Here is a 5,060-nt window from a genome sequence, read left to right on the forward strand (position 1 = left end):
GTTTGGTTTTTGGCGGCATGGAAACAGGTCTGCAGCAGAAGGGAGGCTGTTCGTTAGCTGGATCCAGGGTTGTATCATCATCTAGTGGCGGTTGTATGGGTTTCATGGCTAAGGAAGCTGGGTTGGGGAACAAGAGGAGCACGTAGAGGAGTTAGAGTGAAGGTAGACAAATGCTTGAATATATGGAACCTCTTTCCGTTTACCAGAGCGCTGGCAGTATGTATGAAGATCCCTTAAAATAATTGGATCTAGTGTGCCATTGTGTGGCCATTTGGAGCCATTATCTAATGGGTACTGAATCCAGACCTTATTGCAGAAGTGAACTGGCTTCGATGCCTTCAAGTCAGGCGTTAACTTCAGAGATTTGATATTTCCTAGGAGACATCCCAGTGGGGTGTCTGGAGATACGGTCAAAGACATTGAAGCACCCATTAGGGAGTTATTGGATTATTTGTACCGATGTCCCGAGAATAATTCAATAACCAAAAATTCCAGCCAGGCTAGAGGCCTAATTCGTCACGAAGGCCACCTAGTGGCTAAACAGTATGTCCTGGACTTACTAGAAAGCTTCTCTACCTAGGCCTAGGGATTTCTTAAAACAGCTGCAAGAGCCTGGAGGAGGGTGAGAGAGTCGCTTTTGAGGGAGGTGGTCACCCAAGGGTCGATGTCTTATCCTGTATGACAGCTGGGAGGCTAGTCATAAGGACCGTGGCTGTGAAATGCCAACCCCTTATCCCAAAAGAAAGGCTGGCCAGGCCGTGCGTGGGAAATTAGTGTCCTCCTGGCCGACTGACCGGATCTGTGTGAGGATTTTAGCGCTCTGGTAGCAGGAAAACGTAGAACTGAATGGCTAAGTAACCCACGTGGCAGAAGCTAGCCCCACAGGGTGGACTGGGGCAGCACAGCTCACGTGGTAGAAGTTTGTCCCACTCGAGCAGCAGCAGCTCACGTGGCGGACGACTGTGAATCCTGCAGCGGCCAGCAGGTGGCGGTGGTTCTGCAGCCGGCCACGGTAGGGCTGGGAGCTGGTCGGGCGGCGGCCTTGGTCAATCGAAGCGGGTCTGAGTGCCTCTTCCCGGCTCCCTCCTGCCGCTCCTGGCGAGCTATGGGCTAGGCAGTGCTTGTTCGGCTGAGGGGATGCTTCCAGCCGGGCCAGGCAGTTCCTCAGACAGGCCCCGGGCAGATGTTCCGCCGGGCTCTGGTTGCAGCTGTGGTGTGGGGGCGGGTCCAGCTGTGGTGTGGGGGCGGGCCCAGCTGTGGTGTGGGCGGGCCCAGCTGTGGTGTGGGCGGGCCCCGCAAGGGTCTTGGAGTTTCACCGCAGAGGCTGTAGCGGTGGGGAGCCCTTGCTCACCGGTCAGTTTGCTCACCAGTCAGTTGTAGTCCACGTGACCACCATCGGCCACAATCTCCCCTGAGTTCCCGGGTTTCGGCACCAATGGCAGCTCGTGTCCGGATAGATCACACCAGGCTAAAGCAGTTCCACATGGTAGAGGTTTTATTAGAAAGGGAGAGAGAGAAAAAACAAGAGGAAAAAGGGTCGAAGGTGGGGAAAGGTTCCTAGGTTTCATCTAGGCTGTGACACAGGCGGTTCCCAGGTAAGTGTGAGGAGTGGGCTCCAAGAAGGCATCCAGGATTGTCATGGCAACAGGTGTCACCTATGTGTGTCATTCCTGAGTTTGGAGCCGGTTTGCCAAGATCGCTCCGGATACCAACACTTGCCTACAACATTTTTATATTTTTCTAGTCAGTTTCTCCAGGCCTTTCCAAATTCCTCCATGAACCAATTTGAAAATCTGACCCACAAAGTCACTGACTAGTCACAACAACGACCCTACTTCTGGTACCAATTTTCTGTGTTAGTTTTCCTTGAGAAAAGTAGCTTAAAAGAGGAGACCTTTATCTTGGCCCCCAGTTTCATAGGCTTCAGCCCGTGATGGCTCAGTCTCGTGTTTGTTTGTGGCTGAGGTGAGGAAGAGCGGAAGAGGAGCTCATCTTTTGGCATCTAGGAGACAGAAAAACAGGGCATGGGACCAGAGACAAGGTATATCTTCCTTTCAAAGGCACAGCCAATGACATTCTTCCCCCCAAGTGGGCCACTGTAAGGAGCAGAATAAAAAATGGTATTATGGATAAAATGTAGCCATGGAAGCTAGGCCTGGGAACGAGTGTGACAGATAAAGCGGGGACAAGGTGAACGCCCAACGGAGCAGTATGCCCTCAATTGTAATTGGCTGAGAGGTAACCATGGTAACTGAGCCCAAGCTATGTGATAAAACTCCCGCCTCAATTCTGATTGGTTGAGATTAGCTTAAAAACTCCGGTCTAGCATACAAGCAAAATTGCTTGTTCCCCGGAGCCCCACAGAGATGTCGTTGCTGAGCCGCTGCCCAGGCTGCCTGTCACCGAACGAGAAAGCCCGCATGAATTCCTGTAGGTCTGCAAGGCTGTCCAGCGGAAGTTCCCACTGGTCTTCAAGGCACTCGCGGGCCTAGTTCCGCTGGAACCAAGGCCTCATCTTAGATCGATTTCCAGCTGAGTCAAAAAAAACAGGGGTGAACCTTTACCTGCAGCACCGAACACAGGGTCAGACCGGAGATTAGTATAGAGTGTGTGTGCACGAACGAATGCGATCCCATTTCGCTATCTGTTTGTCTTTTGTCATTTATAAATAAATGAGCTAATGTAACCTTTCCTCCGAGTTTGAGATTCTTTCCCCGCCTCTGTCCGAGGTCGCAATTCGTGACAGTTTACCGTGTTTCGCGACAGCCACAAATTCTAATGAACTCATCAGCTCATTGATCTGAATCCTACCCACAGTACTAGGGACCATCTGAGAACAATGCCTTCAACACAAAAGCCTTTGAGGGACAGATGCTTCATATTCAAACTACAATAACACTTAAGTAGTCTTTTTCTACAAATGAGGGATTGATTGGCCAGACACTGTTACTAACCTGGGACCACCATTACCATGACGAACAGAAACAGGAATCAGCTGCATAAAGAGAAATAAATCTGTTACAAAAGTCCAATTTATCACAGAGGATCTGCTACAAGAGACCAGTGTAACCTGTAACCACGGACGACTTGAAGCGCTGTACTTAATCCCTTTCCCATCTTAGTAAGCACTTCTCACACATTAGAACCCTGGTTTTGTTGTTGAGGTAACTTCGCAAAACTAGAATACATTTCTTTTAACCTCTTGACAGTTTCAGGAATAGAAGCAGCTGGCTTTTCTTTGGAATATCTAAACTCCCAGCACCATTACTCATGAAAATTAGGGCCATTAGAAAACAAACTTAGGGCTACTTGAGCACAGGTTCTGATGATCTGATGAACAGAATAGCTAAGTCACTGATGGATGGGTAGTATGCACTGCATAGAAACACTGCACAAAATGATTCACACCCGCAAGGCAGGAGGTAGGGAGGGTACAACTGTGCAGAGTTACTTCAAGTTAGTTGGAATGGATCTGATTAAAAACTTATGGGTTTTTATTTTTGGAATTTTCCATGTAGTATTTTCAAACTGTGGTTGACATCAGGTAATTGAAAGTACAGGAAGGAAGTAACAGGGGCTGTTAAAGTAGTAGTATATTTTAATAAGAAAGTGTCATCCATCCTCCTTAATCTATTAGGAGCTTTTTGAAACACAAAGATAATCGGTTACTTTAGTCTCAAATAAATCCATGTTCTCTTGTTGGAAAACAAAATTTCTAGCTTAGAGAGGAACAGAAGTAAATCCTCCAAGCTGAGAAAATCACAAGTCTGGCCACTGTGGGGCCATTTTCAGTCCTCCAGCTGTGTATCACCTTCATCCATCAGACACACTCTCCAGCTGTTGCTTGGAAACTGCCTTCAGCTTCCATCCTCACATGATATAATCACCCGCCTAAGTGAAGAGTACCTTCTGGAAGCAGGAGTGATGGAGTTGAGCCTGAGTCATGGAGCATCACTGAATATCATTTATCCAACAGTTTGGTCAGAAAGACAGATTCAGTAACATGAGATGGTGAAGTAAGCTAGTAAGTTATGTATTTGGTGAGGTGGGGAGGTGCACACACCACGGTGCCTCTGTGGAGGTCAGACGACTTCTAAGAGTCAGTACCAGGGACTGAACCCTGGTTGTGAGGTACAACAGCAGTCACCCTTAACCATGGCAGTCACCCTTACCTGCAGAGATACCTAGCTACTTCCAAGACTTTGGTTTTAAGCATACTGGGATTCTTCATGCTTCTGTCTGATGTTAGAAGACAACCAAATAAAGGGGCCCTGGAGAGAGGGAGCAAAAGACTTAGGCCCGGGGCACTGATGAGTGGTTCCGTACCCATCTGTACACATGTGGAAATGGCTCGGTCCAGCAATAATACTCAACACTTCTAGAGATGAAAAGCAGCAGCTCTTTGAGGGGTGAATAAAAGAAAGAAGAGTGACAAAGTTAGTGCAGCATGTCATGGAGGCCGGCAGGAACTGGATGCTTAATCGTGTCTATGGCACTTTAACAGTAGATGTTTTCAAACAACAGATTCTTATAAATCTCCAAAAGTCTGGATGTGAAACGCTTTAAAGCTCATAATAGTCTTTCCTGCTAGAATTCTAACAACTGATTTATTTTCAGCTCTGATACCACTGTGCTGACCCAAATGACAGTGTGAATACAAGTCATATCCTCTGAATCTGAAATGTAGTAACATGTAGACAGATTGGAAAAGTCAAGTAGTAAATGGTAAGAAGAAAGGGGCAATAATTGTATTAAAGGACTTAATCCCAAGAGAAAATGTAAGAGTGGCTTCTATGAAGCCAGGGCAAGAAAGAGACAGAGTAAGTCAACCAGATGCAGTCTGTCACAGTCCAGGCCAAGCAAGTGCAGGTGACAGCACTCGAAACTGATCGCATTTTCTGCTACGTAAATAAAATCTATATACAGTAAAAATAATGAAGCCAAGGAGGAAAGAGAGACCTGGGAGAAGAGAGAGGAAATGGGAGAGGAGGAAAGAGAGACCTGGGAGAAGAGAGAGGGAATGGGAAAGGAGGAAAGAGAGACCTGGGAGAAGAGAGAGG

The 5,060-nt window shown here is 47.4% G+C and overlaps 1 long non-coding RNA gene across 1 annotated transcript; it reads right to left on the bottom strand.

Annotated features, from left to right (window-relative positions):
• Nucleotides 1–1,908: 1,908 nt before the first annotated feature.
• Nucleotides 1,909–4,229, bottom strand: LOC114622632. The gene is made up of 3 exons (XR_003711651.1): nucleotides 4,173–4,229; nucleotides 2,955–2,995; nucleotides 1,909–2,002 (listed from the first exon to the last, which is right to left on the bottom strand). It is a non-coding gene; the product is annotated as an uncharacterized LOC114622632 (long non-coding RNA).
• Nucleotides 4,230–5,060: the final 831 nt, after the last annotated feature.

This window comes from Grammomys surdaster, unplaced genomic scaffold (genome assembly GCF_004785775.1).
Source record: "Grammomys surdaster isolate TR1022 unplaced genomic scaffold, NIH_TR_1.0 64, whole genome shotgun sequence".
NCBI lineage: Eukaryota > Metazoa > Chordata > Mammalia > Rodentia > Muridae > Grammomys > Grammomys surdaster.